Raw genomic sequence first — 12,930 nt, 5'->3', positions numbered from 1 at the left:
ATTTTTGGCTACCCTGCCAAAGGGCTATACTACAATAGACCCACTTCCTTACAATGGACACTTCAGTTTTACAGGCCATCATGCACGTCTGTATGCAGGGGAATTGGTGAACCTCACAATTTTGGATTGCCCTGGCAAAGGAAAATACTACAAAGACTCACTTGAACTTCCTCAAAATGGGCACATTAGATTCAAGAGGCCTTCATGTACGTCTCTTCTCAGGGACATCGGAGTGCCACACAATGTTTTCACGTATAATCTTTCATATAATCTCAAAAAGTAACATACACCAGCTCTATCTCACTATTGGGTATGTGCCCTTAACATTTCCGCCATGAAAATTCATTTTGGTGTCATTTTGGAAGGTTTTCTGGTGAGTCCGTAAAAATGGCATAAAACTCGGAATAAGATTGTTCACAGCTGTGACTTTTGAGTGATAAATGCTTCAAGGGGTCTTCCCCATGCTGTTTCCATGTCATTTGAGCACTCTTCTGAGACTTTTGTGACATTTTTAGGGTTTCTACATGCTGCCGGGGGGTCATTTCATAAAAATACTCGGGTCTGCCATAGGATAACATTGGGCTCGGTGCTCTGGCCGAGTACATGAGTATCTTGGGATGCTCGGCCCAGGCCTCGAGCACCCGAGCTTTTTGGTACTCGCTCAGAGTCATCACTAATCTTTGCACCATTGTGTACTTTGCTCCCATAGCCATGGCACAGTACATTCTGTGCTTACAAGTTTTAGCTCACATGGGAGAAATGCACGCCTTTGTTCACATAGATATATGCTCATTACAGTCCATCTTGGAAACCTAGGGTGACATAAGCAGTAATGTGTCTGTTAAAATTAAAAAAATGATTGATATGAAGAAAAGGACAATACAGATTGAAAACTTTGAGTGGAAAAAAAATGTTTGTTTTTATGCATTGATTGGAATGGTAAAAATGTAAACATATTGAAATATATTGATGTATTAAAAACAAAATTGCAGAACATTTCTTCAGAATTTTACCCATAGAAACCATTATAGAAACTGGTTTTCAAGATGCCTGATAAGGTTCTCACAATTACCTGTTTTTTTTCTTTGATTCTAAGGATTCTTCCACCACTATTCCAGTCCTTTGTTTGTATCCTCGCTGAGTCTGCTCCTCAATCTTTTACTTTACAAAGTGTACATTTTTCCTTTCATTGGAAGTGTCAGGATACATGCAGAACAATGTTCGGATGTTGAAGAAAGAGGAAGAAAACAGATTTTTATATAATGGTTTCATTATGAATTTAAAATGTAGCCACAAGAAGAATCGGTTGAAAAGAATGTGTCACCTGCAGTACCGGTACATGACCAAACACTTTCCTAAGGTCACATTGCTATACTTGCTTCTCTTACACCTGTGGCCAGTGTCAGGCCTTAGCATATGTATGTAGTATGTATGTAGTATGTATGTATGTGTGTAGTTTGTAGTATGTGTATGTATGTAGTCATATGAATAATGTATGGCACCTTACTGCTGCAGGAAATAAGTAAAAACTGAAGGGAACCACTAATGTGGGGTAAATGGACAGTAGGCCAACAAAAAGAGAACTTATTTACATCTGAACTACCATAATCTGAAAATGTCTAGGTGGTCCACACTATATTCTACACTGAAGTTCTAAAACAACAATTCACTGCACAAGATATTGTTGCTGTGCAGATTGTCGAACACAAGGCAGAAAAGATAAACATCATTTATTTCTAGAGATAAGAGATTATATATGGAATTTAATCTATTCGAATGTCACAAACATCTACATTGGACTAATTTTCCTGAACCGTAAAAGGTCATCAAAAGGTCAGAAAAATACTAATATTTATATTACTGCTCCCCTTTCCAGTCTCCTATCTAGTTCTCATGGCATCTTCACTTTAAGCAGTCTAAGACTTCTGGTTTTAATGAGGCCCGGGACGATTCTGCACTAAGTCATGATGTCATGATATGATTTGTGACCTTGCATGTGTAGTAGTGTCCAGGGTATCATTAGAGCTAAAAGTTCCAGTCCAGCATGAAGAAAACAATGAAATCAACACAAGCAGTGGTGATGAATTGTAATGAAAACAAGATGAATGACGCCAAGGAGCAGAAAGACCGAAATGTTGAGAAGTAAAGTATTTTTTTTAATTTTCACATCTTTCTTTAATCACGTTCAAGCATCTGCGGAGGCTCCAGAGCATAATAAGGGACATTTAATTTGCAGAAAATAACGTCTCTGCAAATCAAATTCCTAGAAAAAGCCAAGCAATAAGGCAAATTTGAATTTTGCCTGATCAACTCATATGGATTTTTTACCATGTTTAGCCTTTAAATCTGTGCATATACAGTGATAAACCAGTGGTTTGCCTACAGATTTACAGTGCTTTATCCTCGGAACCCAGGGGTTATTTTATTGCTCAGTGTAGAGAAAGAATAAGAGCTGCTGGTCAAAGGGCACTTAGTCAGCTTTGCAGGCAGGCAGGAGGTGATTTTCCCCTGTTACTGGGAGTGAATATAACACCCCAGTGACAGGGGAAATAAGCAATAAAAATAATATGTTAAAATGTCCCTCAAAGGTCTTTTCAGACCTTATGGCAGGCTTAGTGTGTTAAATAAAAGAAAACAAAAAAGAAAAAAGCACAAATAAATTAGAAAAAACGTGTACATAAAAGAAAACTAAAAAAAATAAAGTTCAATATATAGAAATGGGAATGAGATTTAAAATGTGTTTAGCAGTCTTTTTATTAATCTTTTGTGTTCCCAAAAAATTAACTTTCTTTATATTTTCCCACAATATTAGCAAAAATAAAAGGAATATAAAAATGAAATAACACTCAAAGGGGTTGTTCCACAACAAAGTACATTTTAATCAATAGCTCTTGAAATATTAAGTTCCACAATTGCTGTTAAAAATGTCAGCTGCTACCCCATGCTGTCCTGTGTGTATACTCTTTTTAGCGCCCCCCCTATCCCTGCCCAGGAGATGAGGAATGATCAGACCATGTCCCTGTACGGTCAGACACGGCCATTGCACAGTACATAGCAGGGACACATGTATAAGATTATCTCAGCACAGGAACACCGTATTATTCCAAGACCTATTGATTAAAATGTATTTTGTTCATGGAACAACCCCCAAAAGTTCCATCTATCATGGAAAAAAAAAGGAAAAAATTATTTCTATATCAGAACCAGAAAATGTAAAGTTGATAAAAATTCATATGTGATGAAACTTGAAAATGTACCTCGTCAGGAATAGGGTAAAATGGCCTAGTCCTGAACTGGTTGATGGTTCTCATTATTTAAGTCTAAACTAAAATGTATTTAAATCTATAAAACTCCTTTATGTTACTTGAAAGATACCCTGAGAATAGAAAAAGATGGAGGGCTAAATAAAAGCTGCAGCCCTTCATTCTCAGAACAGTGGGGGTCATTACTTTAGGAGATGGGAATAACCCTTTAATGGAAATACCGACTAATGCAAACTGTTTACCAATAACTGGTTTTAATCATATAAGAGATGTAAAATATGCAGAGATATGTTTATTTGCTTAATCTTAGCTCGTACTGTGTATATCAGACTAGAATGTACGATAACATAAAAAAGTTTAAATGTTGAACAAAATGAAAACCCTTGAATGTAAATTGATCTGTCAGCCTAATCTGCATAATGACTACATTAGATGTACAGAAAAGAACATCCACACAGTTTTGTTATTTCTTAGAACACAGTCAACACATCTGTAAAACTATATATATATAAATGATGAAAGTCCTACCTTTTTAACTTCTCAGTCCTCTGTCATCAAAGTTGCAGCACAAATGAGCCACATTTGTCAAGCCCAAATTTAAAGAACACCACGTGATTCTTTTTGTTTGTTTTGCAAGGGTTCTTTGCAAAATGGAAAAAAGTATTAATGCGACAGAAAGTACTTCTCAGAAGTATTAGCACAGATGTTCTTAAAAATTCAGCATTTTAGGGATGGTTTTGGCAGGAGTCCAGAAGCATCACACACTGCAGTAGATCCGATCATTGAAGCAGCTGCACTGGAAACTGTGGAGAATAAAATAACATGAGATTACATATGTAGGACTAATAGTGACGGGCAATCTGGAACACGGTCTATATGCATTAACTGCGAGCTATTATAAGAATGTTAATGCGTTTCCTGCTGACCTTGCTGCACTGAGTCAGATATGCAGCCTCATTGCTGCTGTTCTGTAGGATCCAATGACAGTGCAATGGCTTAAAGGAGCAGCCAAATCACAAATGACTTAATAAACACAGCCTCTCTGAAGAGCTCTTAGAATTTCAACACATCAGTATATTATATAGCTCACCATAAAAGAGAAAACTAAAAATGCTAATTATTTTCAACTTTTAAAACCTATAGAATATTGTTAGGGATGATCGAATACCAAAATATTGGCTTCAATGAATATCTGACAAATAGGTTGCCTCTATCTGCGTATTCGTGAATATTCAACGCCCAATGTAAGTCTATGGGAAACCCGCATAATTTCACGGTGGACCTAACGGTGAGTTGTGGTGACTGAGGAAAAGGCTGAAATGGATGGAAAAAGGCAGAAACTGTATGGGCACAGCCTGTAGAAGGTGTGTGACTGCATTTCTGGAGTCTTGGAATAACGTGCTCAGAGCAGCACGCGGCTTTTACATAGTCACCAGAACAGCTCTCAAACCAATTCGCTTTTTTGAAAAACAGAACGCAGGTCTCTCTCTTAGAGATGAGCGGTGTTCTAATCAAACTGTTCGCCAATCTCAATTTCGACCTGTTTTTGTCGATGTTCGAGTTGTTCGACGAACTCGAACGATTAGCTTCAAGTTCGACAGTTTGAATTACCGTTCGATAACATTTCGATCTCCAAAAGCGTAGATAGTTACTAGCTGGCTTTTCACAGTAATACTGTCATTCAATGTTAATAATAATATTATCCAAATTCAGCGGGTAGTGTGCGGGGGGGACGGAATTGAGATCAGTGCTGCTGAGTGCTAAAAGAATGGCGATCGTCATTTTTTTTTCCAGTGGGGCAGGCCAGGCTGTAAGCCAATCACAGGCACACACACAGCAAAGTGCATTTTTGGCAGACAAGTAATGGCATGTGTCATTGGCTGTGTATGTCACATGTCCTTGCCCTATAAGACCTGGCCATTTTCCCCATCGCTGCCATTATCTCAGTGCTGCGGTTGTGTGTCAGTCACCGCTCCCACTGCTGCTGCTGCTGTGGGCGCTACGAAGTGAAATTGAGACATCAGTTTAGGGAGTAGGGACTAGTTATAATTTTAGCCCTATTCAAGGCTAGATTAGAGCAGTTCATAGCAATTTTTGCTAGGCATGTCTGCACCAGCACTGTGCAGGTGTTTTTCACAGCATCTGTCCAAATCAGCTCAGACAATTCCTTTGGGCATAGTAACAGTGTGTGATAGTGGCGTAGCACTGCTGTCAAGAAAGCTACCCCACCTCTCCATCTGTGGTAGCCAATTTTTAACTGCAGCTAGTCCAGGCAATCCCTTGGGCATAGTATCAGTGTGTGATAGTTAGTGGCGCAAGACTGCTGTCAAGAAAACTACTCCACCTCTCCATCCGTAGTAGCCAATTTTTAACTGCAGCTAGTCCAGGCAATCCCTTGGGCATAGTATCAGTTTGTGTTAGTCAGTGGTGTACCACTGCTGTCAGGAAAGCTACCCCACCTCTCCATCTGTAGTAGCCAATTTTTAACTGCAGCTAGTCCAGGCAATCCCTTGGGCATAGTATCAGTGTGTGATAGCCAGTGGTGTACCACTGCTGTAAAAAAAGCTACCACACCTCTCCATCTGTAGTAGCCAATTTTTAACTGCAGCTAGTCCAGGCAATCCCTTGGACATATTATCAGTGTGTGATAGTCAGTGGCGTTCCACTGCTGTCAAGAAAGCTACCCCATCTCTCCATCTGTAGTAGCCAATTTTTAACTGAAGCTAGTCCAGGCAATCCACTGGGCAATGTATCAGTGTGTGATAGTCAGTGGCGTACCACTGCTGTCAAGAAAGCTATCCCACCTCTCCATCTGTAATAGCCAATTTTTAACTGCAGCTAGTCCAGACAATCCCTTAGGCATAGTATTAGTGTGTGATAGTCAGTGGCGTTCCACTGCTGTCAAGAAAGCTACCCCATCTCTCCATCTGTAGTAGCCAATTTTTAACTGAAGCTAGTCCAGGCAATCCATTGGGCAATGTATCAGTGTGTGATAGTCAGTGGCGTCCAACTGCTGTCAAGAAAGCTACCCCACCTCTCCATCTGTAATAGCCAATTTTTAACTGCAGCTAGTCCAGACAATCCCTTGGGCATAGTATTAGTGTGTGATAGTCAGTGGCGTACCACTGCTGTCAAGAAAGCTACCCCACCTCTCCATCTGTAGTAGCCAATTTTTAACCTGCAGCTAGTCCAGGCAATCCCTTAGGCATAGTATCAGTGTGTGATAGTCAGTGGCGTACCACTGCTGTCAAGAAAGCTATCCCACCTCTCCATCTGTAATAGCCAATTTTTAACTGCAGCTAGTCCAGACAATCCCTTAGGCATAGTATTAGTGTGTGATAGTCAGTGGCGTACCACTGCTGCCAAGAAAGCTACCCCACCTCTCCATCTGTAGTAGCCAATTTTTAACTGCAGCTAGTCCAGGCAATCCCTTGGGCATAGTATCAGTGTGTGAGAGTCAGTGGTGTACCACTGCTGTCAAGAAAGCTACCCCACCTCTCCATCTGTAGTAGCCAATTTTTAACTGCAGCCAGTCCAGGCAATCCCTTGGGCATAGTATCAGTGTGTGATAGTCAGTGGCGTACCACTGCTGTCAAGAAAGCTACCCCACCTCTCCATCTGTAGTAGCCAATTTTTAACTGCAGCTATTCCAGGCAATCCCTTGGGCATTGTATCAGTGTGTGATAGTCAGTGGCGTACCACTGCTGTAAAAAAAAGCTACCACACCTCTCCATCTGTAGTAGCCAATTTTTAACTGCAGCTAGTCCAGGCAATCCCTTGGACATATTATCAGTGTGTGATAGTCAGTGGCTTTCCACTGCTGTCAAGAAAGCTACCCCACCTCTCCATCTGTAGTAGCCAATTTTTAACTGCAGCTAGTCCAGACAATCCCTTGGGCATAGTATTAGTGTGTGATAGTCAGTGGCGTACCACTGCTGTCAAGAAAGCTACCCCACCTCTCCATCTGTAGTAACCAATTTTTAACTGAAGCTAGTCCAGGCAATCCATTGGGCATAGTATCAGTGTGTGATAGTCAGTGGCGTAGCACTGCTGTCAAGAAAGCTACCCCACCTCTCCATCTGTAGTAGCCAATTTTTAACTGCAGCTATTCCAGGCAATCCCTTGGGCATTGTATCAGTGTGTGATAGTCAGTGGCATACCACTGCTGTCAAGAAAGCTACCCCACCTCTCCATCTGTAGTAGCCAATTTTTAACTGCAGCTAGTCCAGGCAATCCCTTGGACATATTATCAGTGTGTGATAGTCAGTGGCGTACCACTGCTGTTAAGAAAGCTACCCCACCTCTCCATCTATAGTAGCCAATTTTTAACTGAAGCTAGTCCAGGCAATCCATTGGGCAATATATCAGTGTGTGATAGTCAGTGGCGTACCACTGCTGTCAAGAAAGCTACCCCACCTCTCCATCTGTAGTAGACAATTTTTAACCTGCAGCTAGTCCAGGCAATCCCTTAGGCATAGTATCAGTATGTGATAGTCAGTGGCGTACCACTGCTGTCAAGAAAGCTACCCCACCTCTCCATCTGTAATAGCCAATTTTTAACTGCAGCTAGTCCAGGCAATCCATTGGGCAATGTATCAGTGTGTGATAGTCAGTGGCGTACCACTGCTGTCAAGAAAGCTACCCCCCCCTCTCCATCTGTAGTAGCCAATTTTTAACTGCAGCTAGTCCAGGCAATCCCTTGGGCATAGTATCAGTGTGTGATAGTCAGTGGCGTACCACTGCTGTCAAGAAAGCTAGCCCACCTCTCCATCTGTAATAGCCAATTTTTAACTGCAGCTAGTCCAGTCAATCCCTTGGGCATAGTATTACTGTGTGATAGTCAGTGGCGTACCACTGCTGTCAAGAAAGCTACCCCACCTCTCTATCTGTAGTAGCCAATTTTTAACTGAAGCTAGTCCAGGCAATCCATTGGGCAATGTATCAGTGTGTGATAGTCAGTGGCGTACCACTGCTGTCAAGAAAGCTACCTCACCTCTCCATCTGTAGTAGCCAATTTTTAACTGCAGCTAGTCCAAGCAATCCCTTGGGCATAGTATCAGTGTGTGAGAGTCAGTGGTGTACCACTGCTGTCAAGAAAGCTACCCCACCTCTCCATCTGTAGTAGCCAATTTTTAACTGCAGCCAGTCCAGGCAATCCCTTGGGCATAGTATCAGTGTGTGATAGTCAGTGGCGTACCACTGCTGTCAAGAAAGCTACCCCACCTCTCCATCTGTAGTAGCCAATTTTTAACTGCAGCTATTCCAGACAATCCCTTGGGCATTGTATCAGTGTGTGATAGTCAGTGGCGTACCACTGCTGTAAAAAAAGCTACCACACCTCTCCATCTGTAGTAGCCAATTTTTAACTGCAGCTAGTCCAGACAATCCCTTGGGCATAGTATTAGTGTGTGATAGTCAGTGGCGTACAACTGCTGTCAAGAAAGCTACCCCACCTCTCCATCTGTAGTAACCAATTTTTAACTGAAGCTAGTCCAGGCAATCCATTGGGCAATGTATCAGTGTGTGATAGTCAGTGGCGTACCACTGCTGTCAAGAAAGCTACCCCACCTCTCCATCTGTAATAGCCAATTTTTAACTGCAGCTAGTCCAGGCAATCCCTTGGGCATAGTATCAGTGTGTGATAGTCAGTGGCATACCACTGCTGCCAAGAAAGCTACCCCACCTCTCCATCTGTAGTAGCCAATTTTTAACTGCAGCTAGTCCAGGCAATCCCTTGGGCATAGTATCAGTGTGTGAGAGTCAGTGGCGTACCACTGCTGGCAAGAAAGCTACCCCACCTATCCATCTGTAGTAGCCAATTTTTAACTGCAGCTAGTCCAGGCAATCCCTTGGGCATAGTATCAGTGTGTGATAGTCAGTGGCGTACCACTGCTGTCAAGAAAGCTAGCCCACCTCTCCATCTGTGGTAGCCAATTTTTAACTGCAGCTAGTCCAGGCAATCCCTTGGGCATAGTATCAGTGTGTGATAGTCAGTGGCGTAGCACTGCTGTCAAGAAAGCTACCCCACCTCTCCATCTGTAGTAGCCAATTTTTAACTGCAGCTATTCCAGGCAATCCCTTGGGCATTGTATCAGTGTGTGATAGTCAGTGGCATACCACTGCTGTCAAGAAAGCTACCCCACCTCTCCATCTGTAGTAGCCAATTTTTAACTGCAGCTAGTCCAGGCAATCCCTTGGACATATTATCAGTGTGTGATAGTCAGTGGCGTACCACTGCTGTTAAGAAAGCTACCCCACCTCTCCATCTATAGTAGCCAATTTTTAACTGAAGCTAGTCCAGGCAATCCATTGGGCAATGTATCAGTGTGTGATAGTCAGTGGCGTACCACTGCTGTCAAGAAAGCTACCCCACCTTTCCATCTGTAGTAGCCAATTTTTAACCTGCAGCTAGTCCAGGCAATCCCTTAGGCATAGTATCAGTGTGTGATAGTCAGTGGCGTACCACTGCTGTCAAGAAAGCTACCCCACCTCTCCATCTGTAATAGCCAATTTTTAACTGCAGCTAGTCCAGGCAATCCATTGGGCAATGTATCAGTGTGTGATAGTCAGTGGCGTACCACTGCTGTCAAGAAAGCTACCCCCCCTCTCCATCTGTAGTAGCCAATTTTTAACTGCAGCTAGTCCAGGCAATCCCTTGGGCATAGTATCAGTGTGTGAGAGTCAGTGGCGTACCACTGCTGGCAAGAAAGCTACCCCATCTATCCATCTGTAGTAGCCAATTTTTAACTGCAGCTAGTCCAGGCAATCCCTTGGGCATAGTATCAGTGTGTGATAGTCAGTGGCGTACCACTGCTGTCAAGAAAGCTAGCCCACCTCTCCATCTGTAATAGCCAATTTTTAACTGCAGCTAGTCCAGGCAATCCCTTTGGGCATAGTATCAGTGTGTGATAATCAGTGGCGTAGCACTGCTGTCAAGAAAGCTACCCCACCTCTCCATCTGTGGTAGCCAATTTTGAACTGCAGCTAGTCCAGGCAATTCCTTGGGCATAGTATCAGTGTGTGATAGTGAGTGGCGTAGCACTGCTGTCAAGAAAGCTACCCCACCTCTCCATCTGTAGTAGCCAATTTTTAACTGCAGCTAGTCCAGGCAATCCCCTGGGCATAGTATCAGTGTGTGATAGTCAGTGGCTTAGCACTGCTGTTAAGAAAGCTACCCCACCTCTCCATCTGTAGTAGCCAGTTTTTAACTGCAACAAACAGTTGCCAATTTGTTCACATACAAAATGAGTGGCAAAAGGCCAGATGCTGGTGGAAAGGGGACCAGGCGTGTTGGAAAGGGAAAAAAAGATTGTGTCCATGGGATAGGTGGTAAAGCAACAGTAACATCTGCTGAAGAAAGACAATCTTCCAGCCAAAATAAGATGTCTACTTCTTTTCGTGGAAAATCTGATATGATCCCTTTCTTATGGACACGACCATCGCTACCAAATGTAGATGAGGCACAAAAAGAGCAGGTGCTTGAATGGATCTCAAGTGCTCCATCAAGTGGCCTCTCCTTCACTTCAACTTCATCAACATCCCAAATACTCCAGTCCTCTGAGGTGTCACTCCATTCGCACTTGTTTCCTACAAGCTCTTAAGTCTCCACCTGCCCTGCGGGGTAAGGCCCGTTTCACACGTCAGTGAAAAACGCTGACGTTTTTCACTTGCGTGTAAAACACGCACATGTCCCTCCGTGTGCCGTGAATCACGGCACACGTGGGTTGTCTAAGTGCATACCGGGCTCCGTTCTCCGTGGCTCGTGATTGCACTTAGAGATTAACTCACCTGTGCGCGCTCCCGCTCTCCATGGTCCTGAACGCTCCCGTGCTGCAGCATCCGGCCAGCGCTGACCCCCGCAGCAGCTGCTTCCAGGTCGGCTGTGTCGTGCATCATGAATATGCGCGACAGTAATGAGCCGGCTCAGAAGCAACAAGCTGCATGGGCTGCAGAGGACATCGCTGGAGCCGGGTGAGTAAAAATGATTTTTATTTTAAAAGCACGTTTTTTTCTGGCACGTGTTTCACGGACCACACCACTGCGTGGTCCGTGGGACATCAGTGATGCCAGAAAAAATGGACATGTCTCCGTGCGGCAATCGCGGACACGCGGGTACGCCGCACGGAGACACGCGCAGTGAAAAATCACTGACGTGTGAGCAGACCCATTCATTATAATGGGTCTGCGTATGTCAGTGATTCTGGTACGTTTTAAAAAAAAACACAAACGTACCAGAATCACTGACGTGTGAAACAGGCCTAACAGAGATGGTGGAGTCTGCAGAGCTGTTCATTCACACTATAGCCTGGGAATCAGATGTCTGCTCCAAAGCTGCAGTGAGTCCAGACAAGGAAATGATCTGCACTGATGCCTAGAAGCTTTGTGAGTCGTATCCAGGCCAAGATGAAGAATATTCTGAGCATAATGTAGACCCTCATTCCCAAACTGTAACTCCTCTTGGTGGAGACAATGAGGAACAAGCTGATGAGACTCAGATACCTGATTGGAATGACAACTTAACTATTCGGTCAGGGCAGGAAGAGGTTGGCTGTGAGGACGAGGGGAGTGAGAACACACAGGGTGATGATGAGGTTGTAGATCCCACTTACTGTCAACCCACAGTCAGGCAGTCGATGAGGTCAGCAGAGGAGGTGGAGGAGGATGCTAGTGATGACGAGGTTAGTTGCGCCTTCCTGGACAGAGACGGAGTACTGGAAGCATGTCAACAACTGCATCCTCATTCACAATTCTGTCTCTGACCAGAAGTGATGGTGGCTCTGCAGGTCGCATGGGCTCTAAGCCTTATCTAGCCTGGGCCTTTTTAACATCGCAAAGGATCACCCAACTCATGTCATCTGTAAGATGTGTCACCAATCTCTAAGTAGAGGCCAAAAACTCACTAGTTTGAGTACTTCGTCCATGAACCGTCACATGGATATGAAGCATAAGTCGCAGTGCTCACTGTGCTACAATGCGGCCTAGCGGGACGGGCCAACCCCCGTCTGCCCCATCAAGTGCATCCACGAGCTCTTCATCCTCTGTGACTGTGGGGGCAGCAGTCACACTTGCTTTTCGATGCAGACCTTCCACCTCTATACCCGCAACAGGTAGTGTGATTGGCAGGTCGTCAGTTGTTTTGGAAGTGGAAACAGCTGCTGGTGTTGAGCTCTTTCAGACATCGAGAGCACCACCTTTGGATGAAGGCAACATTCTATCTCCACCTGCACCTTCCTCACCGACCAGCAGTTTTCCAGGGACACCCTACTCAATGCCGTCTCGGCACAGCAGCCAGCCCTCGGTCCCTCAGATGTGGACAAGTACAAGATCATTTCCTCCTAGCCATGACAAAGCTAAGAGGTTGACTTTCAGCATCTGAAAGCTGTTGGCTACAGAAATGCTGCCTTTCCGCCAGGTGGACACACAGGATTTTCGAGACCTTAAGTCCGTCACAGTGCCCCTGTACCAGATGCCCAGTTGCCACTACTACTCCAAGAAAGGTGTGCCTGCGCTACACCAGCATGTCGCACACAACATCACCGCTTCCTTGAGAAACTCTGTGGGTGACAGGGTGCATTTCACCACAGATACTTGGACCAGTAAGCATGAACAGGGGCATTACATGTCACTGACTGGGCACTGGGTAACTATGGTGAGAGATGGAGAAGGG

At 44.0% G+C, this 12,930-nt stretch overlaps 1 protein-coding gene across 5 annotated transcripts in view; it reads right to left on the bottom strand.

The window, feature by feature from the left end:
• TRPM2 (transient receptor potential cation channel subfamily M member 2) overlaps positions 1–4,250 on the bottom strand; it is a 2,537,250-nt gene extending 2,533,000 nt beyond the window's left edge. For 4 of the 5 annotated variants that reach the window (XM_075317785.1, XM_075317788.1, XM_075317787.1 and 1 more), the window contains exons 1-3: positions 4,190–4,250; positions 3,792–4,066; positions 1,073–1,183 (exon numbers count right to left, since the gene is read on the bottom strand). The gene's annotated coding sequence lies outside the window, so the exon portion shown is untranslated. The other variant, XM_075317786.1, reaches the window with a different exon arrangement.
• Positions 4,251–12,930: the final 8,680 nt, after the last annotated feature.

The sequence above is a fragment of the Anomaloglossus baeobatrachus genome, chromosome 7 (genome assembly GCF_048569485.1).
Source record: "Anomaloglossus baeobatrachus isolate aAnoBae1 chromosome 7, aAnoBae1.hap1, whole genome shotgun sequence".
Classification (NCBI taxonomy): Eukaryota; Metazoa; Chordata; class Amphibia; order Anura; family Aromobatidae; genus Anomaloglossus; species Anomaloglossus baeobatrachus.
This window is presented reverse-complemented; position numbering and strand designations above follow the sequence as displayed.